The sequence below is a fragment of the Gracilinanus agilis genome, chromosome 5, assembly GCF_016433145.1.
Source record: "Gracilinanus agilis isolate LMUSP501 chromosome 5, AgileGrace, whole genome shotgun sequence".
NCBI lineage: Eukaryota > Metazoa > Chordata > Mammalia > Didelphimorphia > Didelphidae > Gracilinanus > Gracilinanus agilis.
In genome coordinates this window covers 167,330,256-167,348,620 of record NC_058134.1, presented here as the reverse complement: position 1 = coordinate 167,348,620, position 18,365 = coordinate 167,330,256, and the positions used below count along the sequence as shown (strand labels likewise).

At 33.8% G+C, this 18,365-nt stretch overlaps 1 pseudogene; it reads right to left on the bottom strand.

The window, feature by feature from the left end:
• Positions 1-10,255: 10,255 nt before the first annotated feature.
• Positions 10,256-14,388, bottom strand: LOC123249998 (annotated as a pseudogene).
• Positions 14,389-18,365: the final 3,977 nt, after the last annotated feature.

Here is an 18,365-nt window from a genome sequence, read left to right as displayed (position 1 = left end):
AAATTTGAGATCCAGATTCTCTTCCTCTCTTCTGCTCTTCTCTACCCATTAAAAAACAAGAAAACTTTTATTAATTATACATGTGAAATAATTCAAAGCATATTTACAAATTAGTCATATCAGAAAAATAAATAAAACAAATAAAACAAAAATTTTATTTAAATTTGAACTCAAATATCAGTTGTCTTGGGATATGATAGATTTTTTTCAAGTCTTTTAGAATTAATCTTGAATGCTTTTATTTATGAGTAGTCAGGTATTTCACTGTTGATCACCATTATTACATAACTGTTACTGTCCACAATGATCTGGTTCTTCTCATTTCACTTAGCATCAGTTCATTTAGTCTTCATCTGTTTTTCTTTGCCTGAAACTCCTCCTGTTATAATTTCTTATAGCATAATATTATTCCACCACAATCATGTGCCACAACTTCTTTAGACATTCCCCAACTGATTAATAACCCTTTAATTTCCATTTCCTTGTCACTATAAAAAAGATGCCATTAATATATTTCTATGTATAGGTTTCCTTTTTCTTTGATCTTTATGGGGTTAAGATCTTGCAGTGGTTTTTCTGGGTCAAAGGGTATGCACAGTTTTATAACCCTTTGGGTATTGTTCCTAATTGTTTTCCAGAATGATTATACTGGTTTACTAATCTATTAGTAGTTTATATTGATGTACCTACTTTTCTCTTCTGATTTCAAGCATTTGTCACTTCTAATAGGTATAAGGTGGTACCTCAGAGTTGTTTCAATTTGCATTTCTTTAATCAATAATGAGTTAGAGCTTTTTGGTATGACTGTAAAGAGCTTTTTTTTTCTTCTAAAAAGTTCCTGTTCCTAGCCTTTAACTATTCATCATTTGGGCAATGGCTTTTGTTTCTATAAATTTGACTCAGTTACCTATATATTTGAGAAATGATGGGTTTATCAGGGAAATATAATATAAGAATTGGTGATAATACTTCATTATTTATGATAACTTTTAATAAAATATACTTTCCCTGATTATCTCTTTAAATTAGCTTCATTTCTGCTTTTGTTTTGTCTAATAGAGTTATTCCCTTGACTTTTTATTTAGCTTAAGCTTAGAAGATTCTGCCCCAGTTCTTCATCGTGACTTTCCATGTATCTCTCTGTTCCAACAATATATTGCTTGATTCTGATTTCTAATCCATTCTACTTCTGCTTCAATTTTTGGATGAGCTTATGCCATTTACATTTATAGTTATGATTATTGTTCAGCCATTTAATTGTGTTTGACTATGTGATATTATGGACCAAAGTATATCAGGCCATTGATCTGAGAGGCTCATCTTCTGATGTCATGCATTTTAATATTACCTATGAGATTTTCTTGGCAAAGATACTGGAATGATTTTCCATTTCCTTCTCCGGTGAATCCCCTTTTGTCAGGGCTCTTCACTATAAACTGTCCATCTTATATAATTCTATGCAGCATAGTTCAAACTTTCATTTAGTTAAGTAAGTTCCTCTCTCATGATAAAGCAATGTTCAATGAAGGGAGAATTATGTGTATTTCCCTCAATTCTATTTTCTTCTCTTTATCCTTTTCTCTCTTTTTATCCTGCCACTTCCCAAAAGTCTGTTTTGCTTTTAATTACTGCCACCCTTAATCTTCTCTCCTTCATATAATTACCTCTCTTCATATCGCTTATCTTCTTCCTTTCCTATAACCATATTGGGCAAGATAGATTTCTGTACTCAACTAGGAATACACAAAGACACACACACACACACACACACACACACACACACACACATTTCCCTCTATGAACAAATTGTGATGAAAGAGTGATGTTCAAGCATTGCTCATTTCCCTTAATCCTCATTTGATTAAAATTTCTCTTTGTATTCCTCTTTTATGTGAGAAAATGTCCTTATTTTACTTCTTTTCTATTCTCCTCATGCATCAGCCTTTCTAACATCTTCATTTTTTGGAGGCAATCTGAACATAATCCACTCACATTCATGCTTCTCTCTATATAGAATATTTCTAACTGCCCTAATAATGATAAAGTTCTTAGGAGTTAAATGTATCATTTTCTCATATAGCAGTACAAAGAGACAGTGTTTTTATAGAGGAAAACAAAAGACAAGCCCTATTCGCAAGGAACTCAGTCTAATACAGGAAACAGTATGTAAACGAATATGTGGAACAATCTATGTACAGAATTAGATAATAAACAAAGAAAAAGCATTAATTTTATAGGGATAAGGAAGTGTTCTTGTAGAAAATTAAATAAATTAGTTAGGATTTAAAAGGAGTGACAGAAATTAGGGCAAAAAATAAGAGTAAGAACATTCCAGGTTAAATGAAAAATGTAGTTGGCAGAGGGAATGTTGAACAGCAAGGAGGTCTGCATCACTAGATTGTAGAATATACTGGGATGAGTAATTTATAAGGATGCTGAAATATTTGGTTTTTGCCTTTATAACTTAGTCTCAAGTCTTGTTCAGTCAACTAAATATATCATCTTATTTAATAAACAAACTCCAAAAGTCTTCCAGTAACCATATAGCTCTTTGATAATTGTGAATATTACTTGAGAATAAAGGTTCTTATTTCATGCCATGGACTCCCTTTGGCAGTCTGATGAAGCCCATGGACACATTCTAAAGACAACATTTTGAAAGGCTTAAAATAAAGTATAAAGGATAGCAAAATCAACCAATTATGCTGAAATGTGGAAATGTTTATCAAAATCCTTTTTTAAAAGTTCATTGACTCTTTAGAACCTCTAATTTGGAATCACATAACAGAGAACCATAGTGCTTTGGATCATAATGATAATGATGTGTCTGCTGACTGCTAAAGTGAACTTTGCTAGATATTTTGGCATTTGCCATGGATCAGAGCATATCCAGTTGGAATGGGCTGATTGACTGAAAAAATCTTTCTTAATATGAATATAGTGTACACACTAAACCATAATGAATAGGAAGACTTAAAAAGATGAACTGTATAGCTACAAGGTAGAAAGTGACTGGAGATGAGAGAAAATAATGGAGGATTTGTAGACAAATGAGAGTGATGTGATATCATATCAGTTACTAAATTTATCAGAAGCCTCTGGTTTTCTGCAATAGTTATAGAATGTGTAGCAAATCCTAGTTGCACTCTTTATTTATCCTTGCCCCATTTTAATTTCATATTTCAGAATATTTGTCAGCTTCATCCAATTGATATATTTGAATTTAGTGTAGGATGTTATATATGAATTGCCTGTGAGGCTGGAAAGTTTCATTTTTAGAAGATATCATTAAAATTATTCATGATTTAAAGCATTTGATGTAATCCCTGGAGTAAAAAATACACTTACATTAATATGTGCCTCTGAGTTTTTCAATGTTTAGAACAAATGGAACTAGGCTCTTTTCCTTTTCTTCCCCTCTTTTCCTCAAGTGAACATTATTATTGGCTAGGTACTTATCACATTCTATTTGGATATATATTTTACTGAGCCCTTTTTAAAATTATTATTCAATTATCTCATACTCTTCCCTTATAACTTGTTGACATTCATTTTATTTTACCAAGTAGTTCCTGCTGAGTCTTAGATGAATTGTCAAATTTCAGTGGTGAATTATCCCTAATTCCATAGTCTGCACACATATCTTTTCAAGTCTCATCCAAGATTACTTTCTGTGGGGTCTTGAGTCCTTTTGATTCATCTGAAGCATCTTGTCTTCAGTGAGATAGTTTGTCAACTGCTAAGAAATATTTTAATTTCTCTACCTGAAATATTAGAATTCTTTCTGTCAATCAATCAATGCATAGTCTAAAAATATTATTGTGAATGAAGTATACAGTAGGGAGAAAAAAAGATACCCACAAAAAGTAATACATATTAAAACGTGATATGTATTCTAAAAGAGATATGTATTCTAAATTGCTATGTGATCAAATGCCATTTCTGAGCTTGTTCTGCTCTTCTGTATGACAGTGTCTTAGGATGGATCTCATACCCATCTTGAATAGATTTAACATTTTAAAATATAGAATGAGAGACTGCATGGCAAAGTGGAAAGATTGGAAGACCTGGGTTCTAATGCTGAAGTTGGCATTTAATTATACTGACTGTGTGATTATGGGTAAGCCCTTTTGGCCTTAATGTAACTTATAGAAGTCTTAGAGAGGATAAAGGTACACTTTCATGACACATTGTTAATGGGAAGAGAAATGGCTATAGAGTCAGAGATTCTATATTCAAAAAATTCCACAGGATATACTAAATAAATCAGAATGGTGGTGAGAAAAGAGAAGGATTTTGGACTTATATTCCTGGTATTGTAATTTACTAATACATGATCCTGAGAAAATAACTTAATTTTATTTACATTATTTTCATCTATCAAATGAAGGAGTTGGCTATATTATTTCCATAATGTTCTTTCCATCTTAAAATATGACACTATAAGTTTTTGACCATTCTCTCTAAACAACCCCCAGAATAAATGTTCCTTATTTAATTTTAAAATTTATTTGTTTTTGGTTATGTTAATTTCACAAATATCTTCCACCTTCCATTCCCACCCCACTCTAGAGAAGGCATCATTAGAAAAAAAAAGATACATGTAAATACAAAACTATATCTTGCATATTTCTATTTATCAGTTCATTCTCTGGGGATAGATAGACATGTTATTCTTCAAACAATATTTGTGTTGCTGTATATAATATTTTCATGGTTCTGCTCATTTCTTTCTTCATAATTTCATAGAGACCTTTCCATGTTTGTTTATTTGTTAAAAGTAATCTACTTGTCATTTCTTGTAGCTCAGAAGTATTCCATCACAATTGTATGCTGCAGCTTGTTTAGTGATTCCTCAACTGATAGGCATCCTTTCAGTTTACAGTTCTTCGCCACCACAAACAGAACTACTATAAAAATTAGATCATAGAGGTTTTTTTTCCCTTTATCTCTGATCAACCTAGGAAACAAATCTAATTGTGTTATTTCTGGGTCAAAAGGTATACACAATTTTATAACTCTTTGGACATAATTCCATATTGCTCTCCAAAACTATTGGATCCATTCATAATCCACCAAGAGTATATTATTGTCCCTATTTTTTCATGCCCCCTCCAACATTTATCATTTTTATCTTTTATCATTTTTGCCTTCTAATCTTGGCAATGTTAGTTTTACTTGTACACATACCTTTTTAATTTAAAGCAATCAAAATGATCATGTTAACATCTCATGATGCTTTCTATCTCCTGTTTTTTTTTATTTTTCCTAAAATTTTTTTTCTGTGCTTAAATCTGATAGGTAATATGTTCACTGTTCTTATAAATTGCTTAAGATAGTTCCCTTAATATTGAGGCCATATATCCATCTGATAAAATCTTGTTATGTAATGTAAGATATTGGTCTATGTTTAGTTTCTGACAGAGTGCTTTTCAGTTTTTTCAGCAATTTTTACAAAATAATAAATTCATATTCCAAAAGACTGAATCTTTAATTTTGTCAAATATAAGGCTTCTATAATATTTTATGACTACTTGTTGCATATCTGTTTTATTCCACTTATCTACTTTTATGTTGTTAGTATGATTATTTTGATAATTACTGCTTTATAACACAAAGGATTTTTCCTCTTAAGATGGAGAAAGAGAACAGGAGATTATCTTACTCTCCCATTTCCTCTCATAAATAATATAAAATAGTGCCACGAAGTCAACTTTAAAGCAGTAAAAATAGAATACTAGCAAAAAGACTCCAGCAAGTGATCACAAGGGTTATTCATTAGGATCAGGTTGCATTTACACCAGGAATGAAAGGATGATTCACCATTAGGAAAACCCTTCACATAATTGACCATATCAACAAGCAAAACAACATAAATCACATGGTTATCTCAATAGATGCTGAAAAAGCCTTTGACAAAATGCAACACCCATTTCTATTGAAAACACTAGAAAGTTTAGGAATAGAAGGACCTTTCTGAAAAATAATAAACAGCATATATCTAAAACCATCAACAAGCATCATCTGCAATGGGGACAAATTAGAAACTTTCCCAATAAGATCAGGAGTGAAACAAGGATGCCCATTATAACCTCTATTATTTAACATTGTACTGGAAACATTAGCAATAGCAATTAGAGAAGAAAAATAAATTGAAGGCATTAAAATAGGCAAAGAAGAGATCAAGCTATCACTCTGCAGATGATATGATGTTTTCTAGTGGAAATAATCAACAAATTTAGAAAAGTTGCAGGATATAAAATAAATGCACACAAATCATCAGCATTTCTATATATTTCCAACACATCACAGCAGCAAGAGTTAGAAAGAGAAATTCCAATTAAAATCACCCTAGACCAGTGATGGGCAAACTATGGCCATGGGCAAGATGTGGCCCCTTGAAATGTTCTATCCAGCCATATGACATTATTCCTAATTTGACAAATACAATGAGTAGGATACAATACAATGACACTTTGAAAGAGTTCCCTTAAAAACAGGCTGACAGATGAGCATTTCCTTTCCTTTGGCACCATCTTTAAAATGTTTGCCCATCACTGCCCTAGACAGTATAAAATACTTAAGAATCTATCTGCAAATACTAACACAGAAATTATACAAACACACTATAGAACACTTTCCACACAAAACTAGATCTAAACAATTGGAAAAAACATTGATGGTATGTGGGTAGGATGAGCTAACATAATAAAAATGACCATCCTCCCCAAAGTAATTTACTTATTTAGTGCCATACCTATCAAACTACCAAGAAACCTTTTTACTGAAATAGAAAAAAACTATAACAAAGTTCATTTGGAAGAACAAAAGATCAAGAATGAAATAATGAAAAAGGGAAATAATGAAAAAAATGTGAAGGAAGATAGTCTAGCAGCACCAGATCTTGAACTGCACTATAAAGCAGTAGTCATCAAAGCAATATGGTACTGGCAAAGAGACAGAAGAGAGGATCAGTGGAATAGACTTGGGGCAAGTGACAGTATATGATAAACACAAAGAGCCCACCTTTGGGGACAAAAACCCACTATTTAGCAGAAACTGCTGGAAAAAATTGGAAAACAGTAAGGGTCAGATTGGGTTTAGAATGAACATCTCACAGCCTTTATCAAGATAAATTCAGAATGAGAGTATGACTTGAATATAAAGAAGGAAAGTATAAGTAAATTCTATGAGCGCAGAATAGCATACTTGTCAGATTTTTGGGAGGGGAGGTATATTAAAACCAAGCAAGATTGTATCCCAAAGAGATCATAGATAAAAAGACTTGTACAAAAATATTTATAACAGTGCTTTTTGTGGTAGCAAAAAACTGGAAAATGAGGATATGCCCTTCAATTGGGGAATGGCTGAACAAAATGTGGTATATGCTGGTGATGGAATACTACTGTGCTCAAAGGAGTAATAAATTGGAGGAATTCCATGTGAACTGGAATGGCCTCCAGGAATAGATGCAGAGTGAAAGAAGCAGAGCCAAAAGAATATTATACACAGAGACTGATACATTGCAGTAAAATTGAATGTAATGGACTTCTGTACTAGCAGCAGTGTAATGACCCAGGACAATTCTGAGGGACTTATGGAAAAGAATCCTATCCACATTCAGAGGAAGAACTACAGGAGCGGAAACACAGAAGAAAAACAACTGCTTAAACATATGGGTTGATGTGGACATGGTTGGGGATGTAGACCTGAAAAGACCACACCAATGCAACTATCATTAATATGGAAATAGGTCTTGATAGTTGACACCTGTTAAAACCAGTGGAAATGCACTTCATCTATCCCCCGGTTGGTTTTGAGAGGGGTGAAGGGGAAAGTAAGAACATAAAGCATGTAACCATGGAAATTTTTTCTAAAAAAATAAAAAATTAAAAATAACACAAGCAAAAATTAAAAAATGTAAAATAAATAATTTTGATTATTAAATTAAAAAGGTTTTATACAATCATAACTAATGCTACCAAAATTAGAAGGGAAGCAAAAAAAATTGGGAAAAAATCTTTATAACAAAATCTCTGACAAAGGTTTAATTACTCAAAAATATAAGGAGCTAAATCAATTGTACAAAAAATCAAGCCATTCCACAGTTGATAAATGGGCAAGGGACATGAATAGACAATTTTCAGATATAAAAATCAAAACTATTAACAAACACATGAAAAAGTGTTCTAAATCTCTTATAATTAGAAAAATGCAAATCAAAACAACTCTGTGGTACCACCACACACCTAGGAGATTAGCTAAAATGACAGCAAAGGAAAGTGGTGAATGTTGGAGGGGATGTGGCAAAACTGGGACATTAATGCATTGCTGGTGGAGTTGTGAATTGATCCAACCATTCTGGATGGCAATTTGAAACTAAGCTCCTAGGATTATAAAAGACTGTCTGCCCTTTGATCCATCCATACCACTACTGCGTTTATACCCCAAAGAGTTCATAGGGAAAAAGACTTGTACAAACATATTTATAGTTGCACTCTTTGTTTTGGCAAAAATTGGAAAATGAGGGAATATCCTTCAACTGGGGGATGGCTGAACAAATTGTGGTATCTGTTGTTGATGGAATACTATTGTGCTCAAACGAATAATGAACTGGAGCAATTTCATGTGAACTGGAATTATCTCCAGGCATTGATGCAGACTGAAAGGAGCAGATACAGGTGAACGTTGTATACAGAGACTGATACACTGTGGTACAATTGAACATAATGGACTTCTCTACTAGCAGTGATGGAATGATCCAGAACAATGCTGAGGGACTTATGAGAAAGAATGCTATCCACATGCAGAGGAAGAACTTTGGGAATAAAAACACAGAAGAAAAACAATTGCTTTAACATATGGGTTGATGGGGATAATATTGGGGATATAGATGCTAAACAATCACCCTAGTGCAATTATCAATAATATGGAAATAGGTCTTGATCAACGATACGTGTAAAACCTAGTGGAATTGCATGTCAGTTATGGAGGGGTGTTGGGGAGAGGGAAAGAATATGAATCATGTAACCATAGGAAATATTCTAAATAAAAAATAATAAACCAAAAAAAAATCAGGGAAAAATAATACTCCATACAGGACAAGTGGAGAAGTTAGAAAGGCTCTAGGTGACAGTCTGACAACTGATTCAACAGACAGCAGTGTCTGGAGGCAGCTTTGTAGTACCATGGCCTCAGTTTCAGAACCTTCAATTAATTAACTATGTGGGGATTGGGCTGCTGCATAGTCTAGTAACCTGCCACAAAGCATGGACGCACAATATGCCTATTATTAGACATCTTCATTTTTAAGCTTTGATAGTTGTTTTTCTATATCCAAACTAAGTCAGCTGTTCCTGAATATAAAAAGGTATATATAACTGGGGTAACTATATTTAAAATTTAGATGTCTATAACAAACATATTGATAGGGGGGAAAGGAATTTTAAGAAAAAGAAGAAAGCAAGCGAGAATTCACTTGGAGTGAAATTGTTTCACGTCTTTTGTTAAAAAAATAACACAAAACCCTTACATTTTCCCTAGAGAAGCTGGTCATTATGGAATTTCCAAAAACCTTCTTTCTCTATAAAAGACACCCTAGAACCCTATTCCAAATATTTAAAAATATACAGCTACCAAAATGCTATAAAGTGTCCATCAGTAGTTAGAAGAGAATGGGGTATATATAAATATATATTGCAGCATCTTTAGCTATTTCTTGATCAATAAAAACCACTGGTGTATCAGAACTCTTATTAATGATGTGTCAGAAAGCATTGAAAATGTGTGTGTCTTTGTGAGAGCATTTTGATGACTAGGAAATTTTCTAACCAGTACATAAATGCCAGGACTTAGCTTTTCTCTTCCTTTTTACAATGTGGAAAATAGCTGAATAAAAAAATCCTTCAAGTAGATGCAGTTGCAATCTGAAGTGACATGGCAAGGACCACAGGAAAAAACTCCTTAAGACTTTGCTGTTGATTCAATAGTATTCCAAGAGGCTAGAAAACCTGTTAACTTTTAATGTCCTAGCAAAGTCTATCCTTGTTTATAAATCACCTATTCATGAGACCATAGTGAATCTTTTATTTTTCCTTTCCTTTCCTTTCTTCTCCTCCTCCTCTTCCTTCTCCTCCTCCTCCTCTTCCTTCTCCTCCTCCTCCTTATTCTCCTTCTCCTCCTTATTCTCTTTCTCCTCCTTATTCTCCTTCTCCTCCTTCTCCTCGTCCTTTCCTCTTGAATTTCACACCCAAACTTAAGTATTTAGTATTTCTTTGCTGATCCTGTACCTGAGTATATTGCTTTTATCTATTTTATTGTGAGTGACTGGAAGCTGACAGCTCAAGGCTGTCTGACAATGCGGTCTCTGACATTGCTTCGTAATTCTCATTAATAGGAACCTGATATTCATTTTATTGTGTTCTATGATTTTAATAAATTCTTTGAAAGTCTGTGCATCATTTATAAGTTTGGAACCCTGCACATTTTGTGACTAACCAACCATTGCCATCTTTATAATAATGCACCTGAATCTTTAGCATTCCAACCACCTGAGTTGTAGGAGGTGTGATGGTAAACTTCAACTCTAATATCCAATGACCATTCCAGAAAATTTTAGACTGAAATTCATGGCTCTCAATACAGGAAATAACAGTCTTCTGCCCATCTATTTTTAGCATAAACAATATAGAAACTGTTAGAATATTGATTTTTTTTCACATAAGCCCTTAATTCACTGGCAAAATTTTTGTCCTAAGGCTTCAGAGCTTTATCTATGTCCCCAGAATCGGAGTCATTTGCTTATTTCCATAAATGATCAATTTTAAAGGAAACTTTATTTTGTGGATCTAAAAATCTGCCACTACCCAGGTCACCATGTTCTGTAATTAAGACCTGATCAGAACCTTCAGTCTCTCTGGGGTGAATTGATTCATATTATTCTAGTCAAATGCATGAACTGCCCCTTCCCTGAGAAGACTGTCATTGTTAAGCAGTAGCTGAGCATCATTAAACACTTCATTAAATTCTCCTTGGGGAGCATGAAGGATGAAGTTGGCAGCTATCTGTACTAAGTTCCTATTCAGTTCTGATCTTTTCAATGCAAATATTTTTAAATCCTTTAGTTCATTAGAAGTCTATTTTTCCCTCTTGTAGAACTATACTAACATCTTCGTGGGTTAAATATTTTTTTATTGTTAAATCTAGCTCTTTTGCCCTTTGCAATGCTGTATTTCAAGATCTATGCTTTACATTGGGAGCTATAAGACTTGTGTGATCCTATCTTCATTTCCTTGGTACTTGAACTTTTTTGATGCTTATAATAAAATTTCTTTGATGTGAGAAATACAGGTTTTGACTATCATGTTTCTGGAATTTCTCCTTTCAGGTTTCTTTCAGGGGGCACTTCATGGATTCTTTCTGTCTTTACTTTGCTCTCTGGTTTGTATATACCTGGGCAACTTTAATTTATTAGTATCTAGGATTTTTGTTAACATGGCTTTCAAGGAGTGCAATGATCCTTAAGGTATCTCTACTTAATCTGTTTTATAGGCTTTTTGTACTATATATTTTGCATATTCTATTAATTTTACTCTTTTAATTTTGTGCTTGGAACCAGATTTCTGATTGGTCTCTAATCTAGTTCGTAGGGAGTCTGTTACTTGATTAAGGATGAACGCTTTCTCTTCTGTTCTATATATTCTCCAGATTCTTGGTTCCAGAGATGTTATTTCATTTTTTATCTCTGTTTCTTCTAGGAATTCATGTAGTCCTAGAAGAAAATACATCTCTCCCTTGTATCATAGCTTGAGTTGTTGCAAAATTATCAGCTCCTTTTTTTGTAGGGTTATCTAAATCTAAATGGCACAGTAGGTAGATGGAGCTTGAACCTAGAGTCAGAAGACCTGAGGTCAAATTCAGTCTCAGGCATTATGTGTTACTCTGAACAAGTCATTTAACTCTGGCCAGTTTCCTCCTCTTTAAAATGATCTGGAGAAAGAAATGGCAAACAACTCTATTATGTAGGGCAAGAAAATCCCAAATTGGATTACAAAGAGTTGGATACAACTTCTCCTCATTTGATACCATATCCTCGAAATAAGCTATTTTGGGCTGCTCCAGCCTAGCATTCACTCCCTAAAACATTTTTTAAAGAATTATAGAATTATTGTCTTTATTTGAGTATACACGAATATCTTCTGCTTATGGGAATTTAAATTATGAAATTAAGAATGCTATCCCTTCTCCTTTTTCCCTTATATTTTGTTTGATTCCTTAGATCTTCACTCCCCATTCCACAAAAAAACCTAATACAAAGATTAAGAATTATTCAAAAGGCATTTATTTCAGTAATTCACAGTATTGAGTAGTAGGAATACAAAGAAAAGTTGAAATAAATGTATTGGCCCTGAGGTACTCATATTGTAATTATGAAAATATGTAAACAATTGTGTGCATAGAAAATACATACAATTGGAGGTTGATCATAATGGGATTATATTGCATTAGCAATGTGGGAGGTTATGAAAAGATTCCTGAAGAGGTGGGATATGAGAAGAGTGTTGAAGAAAAACATAAAAACAGGGGAATACTAGTGAGAAAAGAAAAAAATTACACACACAAGGAAAAATTATTTAAAAGACACAGTGTTAAGGTGGTTGAGGGACTCAGTAGATTTGATGTATTTGCTTGGAGAGTAAAGCAAAAAGCCCCAAATGTTAAATGAGCTTTAATCCTTTCTTTAGCATCAATAGGAATCATATGAAATAACTAAACTTCCTTTGGAATTTCCTCAACCAATCACAATATGGTTCCTCAGGAAGACTAGCCTCCTGGTATCAATTGATGGTTAACTGATGATAACTATATCAGTGTTTTGGGGTATTAATGATTGTCAATAATGCATCTGATTACTAAAATTGATGACGCTAACTATTCACAGCTTCAGAGAGTAAAGTTGGATACCTTTCTGTCCCTTAAAATTCCTCTAGAACTCCTTTGAGGCTGACTTGTGGCCAGGCCAAACAACATAAGTTGCAGGTTTAAGATTTATAACAAAGATTTTACTTCATGTAATCAAATAACAAGGGAAACTGAGGGAAGAGAAGAGGGTTTTAAGAATCCCTAAATGAATCTTAACTCAGAATATAATCTAACAGCTTCAGAATATTGAAAGCTGAGGTAGTCAGCCAGGCTCACTTGTCTATTTGACCTGCGTTGGTGGACACTGCCTGTCTATAGATGAATTATATTGCAGCTTGAATGAAGATATTTAGATGAATAAATGTTCTGTAGAAATTTTATGGATACTGATAATTGTCCCTAAATTTCAGTATTAATCCTGTAAATTTCAGTTATGCTGGTTTATTCTTGACTTGATTAATAAATTGAGGAGAGAAAGGTTTGTCCCCACCACCGTGGATCCCACGGCTCCAAAATGAGTTGGTGGACCCAGTTTCTCTCTCCCTTATATAGGGCACAGCCCAACTGATTATTGGTCTCATGCCCTGGCATGACATCAGGAATCTCCCAAGATTCCAAGGGTCCATCTGGAAACCCTGCCCAAAGATAAGGCTTCTTGCAAATCCTTTCAAAACTTAACTTACAACAGTTAAGATATAGCATATAGTGTGTGAAGAAAAATAAGGTCACTTTTGATGGTTCATAGACTATGTGGAAGAGCGATAATTATAAGATGAATTATTCCTATACCATTCTTATAGGAGATGGAGGTGCACCTCCACAACACATTATGGACTGGAATAATACTCAAGAGTCTCTAGAGTCAAAGGATCTGGATTTGAATCACTTTTCTTCTAGCCTTTTTTATTTCTGTGACTTTTGATGGGACTCCTCTAATCCTCAGTTTTCTCATACAAAAAATGAGGTAGATGAGCTTAGATATTTCTCAAATTTATTATAGACAAATCAATGATTCTGTGACCTACTTTTCAATTCCTTTTAAATTGAGCTATCCTAAGAGTCTCTCTCAAGCCAGTACCATTTAACCACACACAATATAGAATATAATAATAGAAAGCTGGATTCAAGAAGTCAGGCTTAGTCCTAAACTAAGTCAAAAGTTTATATGTCATGTAATTATGTAGAATACCATTGTAGTAAGAAATCTCCCTCAAATAGCCAAAACAGTAATCAATGGGTTAATATTTATCTCCCATGGTCCTAAAAGGAGGAAGAAAAAGCATGGCTTCAATCTGTGAATAAGAAAATGCCATATTATAAATTAAAATGGACAAATAAAGATTGAGGGGAAAATACGCAAATGAAAGTAGTTAATTTAATCAAGGGGAACACAAGGATGAAAGGCACAGTACGAACTAGTTGCTGCTCAATTATTGCTTGAGTTCTGTTGAATTCATTGAATGCCATCTAATTTACATGAGAAAATCTCCTCTCTTGCTTCCCTTACTCGTAGCCAAGCCTTAATTGAGAATTTATGGTTAAGCTCTTAGCCTAAGCCAAAACTACAAACATTAATTGTCAGTGTAAGAGACAGATTGAATTCAGTCTGAACACTAGTGAACTGTGTCCATTCATGGTAGGACTGCCTAAGGAGGAAAATCTTCAGCTAGAATGAGATGATGAACTGCAAACAGATTGGCCCAAGTTTTGGCATATATGTGTCATTGGCACTTAGAAAATCAATTTTACTTTTCCCTAGATTGCAACAGCCAGATAGCAATTTACAGAACAGGTTTACTACCAGTTGAATGGCCCTCTCATTCATGAAATTTCCCAATTAATCCCATCCTTTTTTTAAAACAATAAATAGACTTTTTTCAAAGTAGAGATACTCCCTCCACCCTCACCAAATGCCCCACATTGGTTTTTAGTATCTGAAAATGTTACAAAATACTTAGAAATTGCTTACTTTGTATATGCTTGCATATGTGCATCTTTAACATTGATTTGTAGACTATGAGATCTCTGAGGGCATTTTGATTAGTTTTGGTTTTATATGTAGTACTCACAACAATGCCCCGGATATGGTAGTTCTTAAAAAAAAGTTGTTGGATTAATCTTAATTAAATATAAAACTATAACAGGTCACTGAAAAAGATTTCCATTCCATATTATCTTACCTTTATGCTTGCATATTTTATTTTTATTTATATTTTAAACCCTAACCTTCCATCATAGAACAATACTGTGTATTCGTTTCAAGACAGAAAGAGCAGTAAGGACTAGGCAAAGTTAAGCGACTTTCCCAGGGTCACAGAGCTAGAAACTGTCTGCAGTCAAATTTGAACCTAGGACCTTCCCATCTCTAGGCCTGGCGCTCAAACATTGAGCCACCCTGCTGCCCTACCCCTCTTCTGCTTGTTTAAATGAATCTGTATCATATAATTTTCCTTATCTCTACAGGGAAATCTTTACTAGCGTCTTAGAGGCCACTGTGAGAAATAGCAAATACAAAAGAGAATAACACTTTTGTAGATAAAAAGTCATCTGTATGTTAAAAAAAAGAGGAAAAGTATTATTACATTGGTGCTTCTTTTGGAATATGTGTTATACAGGATGGAAGCTATGATTCCTTTTCAACTCTCAGATTTTATGAATCTATTTAGAAAATTAGTACAGAAGAGCCAAAGGAAAATTCTTTTCATATAAGTTCTTGTTTTTACTCTCCCTTTCAAGCGGCATGAATGATTGGTCTTTTCTAATAATGCATCTGGTTGTCTATCATTAGTAGTATATTAATTATTTTCTTCAATCATAATCATGAGTTTTCCCTAAATCATGTAGATATATAAAAGATATTTATTATATAAAAGAATAATTCACACTATTTCACCAGTTTTTCTTTTATACCATGTCCTCCTTTCTTATCCACTAACTCTAACCCTAACAACTTTTTTAATATTTTTATTATATATTATAGATATGTTGACTCTGAATAAAAATGAAGTAATGATTTTGCTGGGTCAAAATATGTGTACTATTTATAACTTTATGGGTGTAAGTCCAAATTTCTGTCCAAAAAGGCTGAACTATGTATAACTCCGTCAACAGTACATTAGAGTATCAATTTACCCATATCACCTCTAGGTTCTGTCATTTCATTTTTCTGTTACAATAAGCAAAGTGATAGGTATGGGGTGGTACCTCCAAGTTGTTTTAATTTGCATATCTCTAATTAATAGTGATTTAGAGTTTAGCATGACTATAGAGAACATTTTTTACTTTGAGAATTACTTGTTTATATACTTTGAACATTTATGAATTTTGAAATGTTTTCCTATATATTTAACTCATTTCTCTGTGTGTTTCAGAAATTAGGACTTTATTAAAAAGACTGGAAAATATAGACTTCCTGGTTAAGATGGAGGCAGAGTAAAAAGCAGCTGCTTAATCTCTTCTAACCAAAACATATAGGATTCCTCAAGAAGACATAAAAACAAATCCAGAGGATTGAAGGGACCCCACAAGAGGGTGCAGCATCAGAGATACATAGAATTGGGACATTTCCATGCTATAAAGGGGTGAAAAAGCTCTCACTAAAAGGCTAGCTGAGCAACCCCCTCTCCCACCCTACACCACCTACAGTACCAAGACCAGTACACAAGAGTTAGAGCAAATTTGGGACACACATTAAGTCCTTGGCAGCTACCTGGGGTCACCAGGGCCTGCCCCTGAAAGCAGCAAGACTTAAGACCCCAAGAGGCTAAAGAACGCTCAGACTTTGAATACAGACCCTGAGCGCAGGCATGTGTGCGGGCAAGGACACAAGAGCAGACACGGACCCTGAGGGCAGGTGAGGACTTGGATCCTGAGCTCAGGTTCATTAGGCCTTAAAAATAAAAAGAGGGGAACAATAAGGGAGGGGTTAGAAAGGGAAGTAAATCAAGGGAGGGGATAAGGGTTACTGCCATAAAGCAAACCACTGGTTTAAAAGGAAATCGTGAAAGAAGAAGTGGTAAAATTTAGGAGAGGATACCAAAATGCTGGGGAATACACAACTGATAATTATAACTCTGAATGTGAATGGGATGAACTCGCCCATAAAAAGGAAGCAAATAGCAGAGGGGATTAGAAACCAAAATCGAAACCATATGTTGTCTACAAGAAACACATGAGGCTGTGGACATACACAGGTTTAAGGTCAAGGGCTTGAGCAAAATCCTTTGGTTCTCAAATGAGAAAAAGAAGGCAGGAGTGGCAATTATGATTTCTGACAAAGCCAAAGTAAAAAGAGATATGATTAAAAAGACAAGGAAGGTCATTACATCCTGATTAAAGGCAGTATAGCCAATGAAGAAATAACTTTGCTTAATGTGTATGCACCAAATGGCATGGCAACCATATTCATAAAGAAGAAACTGGCAGATCTCAAGAAGGAAATAGATAGTAAAACCTACTAATGGGAGATCTAACTATTCCTCTTTCAGATCTAGAAATATCAAACCAAAAAATGAATAAGAAAGAGGTAAGAGTGATGAATGAATTCCTAGAAAAATTAGATTTAATAGATATGTGGAGAAAAATAAATAGGGACAAAAAGCAATACACCTTCTTTTCAGCTGCACATGGTACATTCACAAAGACTGACCATGTAATAGGGCATAGAAACATTGCAAACAAATGCAAAAGAGCAGAAATAATAAATTTAACCTTCTAAGATCATAATACAATAAAAAACATTTATTAAGGGCACTTTGACAGGCAAATCAAAAACTAATTGGAAATTAAATAATATGATTATCCAATACCAGCTAGTCAAAGAAGAAATCATAGAAACTTGATTTCATTGAAGAGAATTACATTGATTAGACATCCTACCAAACTCTGTGGGATGCAGCCAAGGCAGTACTCAGGGGGAAATTTATATCCTTGAGTGTAAACAAGTTAGGGAGGGCAGAGATGCATGCAACTTAAAAAATTAGAAAGCAAGTAAATGAAAACTAAATTAGAAATACTAAAAATCAAGAGAGAAATTAATTAAATCAAAAGTAAAAAAAAACCTATTGAATAATAAATGAGACTAGAAGCTGGTATTTTGAAAAAAACAGATGAAATAGACAAAGTACTGGTCAGTCTAATTAAAAAAAGGAAAGAAGAAAACCAAATTGACAGTATCAAAGATGAAAAGGGAAACCTCACCTCTAATCAAGGGGAAATTAAGGCAATCATTAAAAACTATTTTGCCCAATTATATGGCAATAAATATAACAATTTAGGAGATATGGACGAATATTTGCAAAAATATAAACTGCCTATATTAACAGCAGAAGAAATAGAATACCTAAATAATCCCATATCAGAAAAAGAAATTGAACAAGCCATCAAAGAACTCCCTAAGAAAAAATCGATAGATTTTAAAACCAAGCAAGTGTTAGAGAAAATTG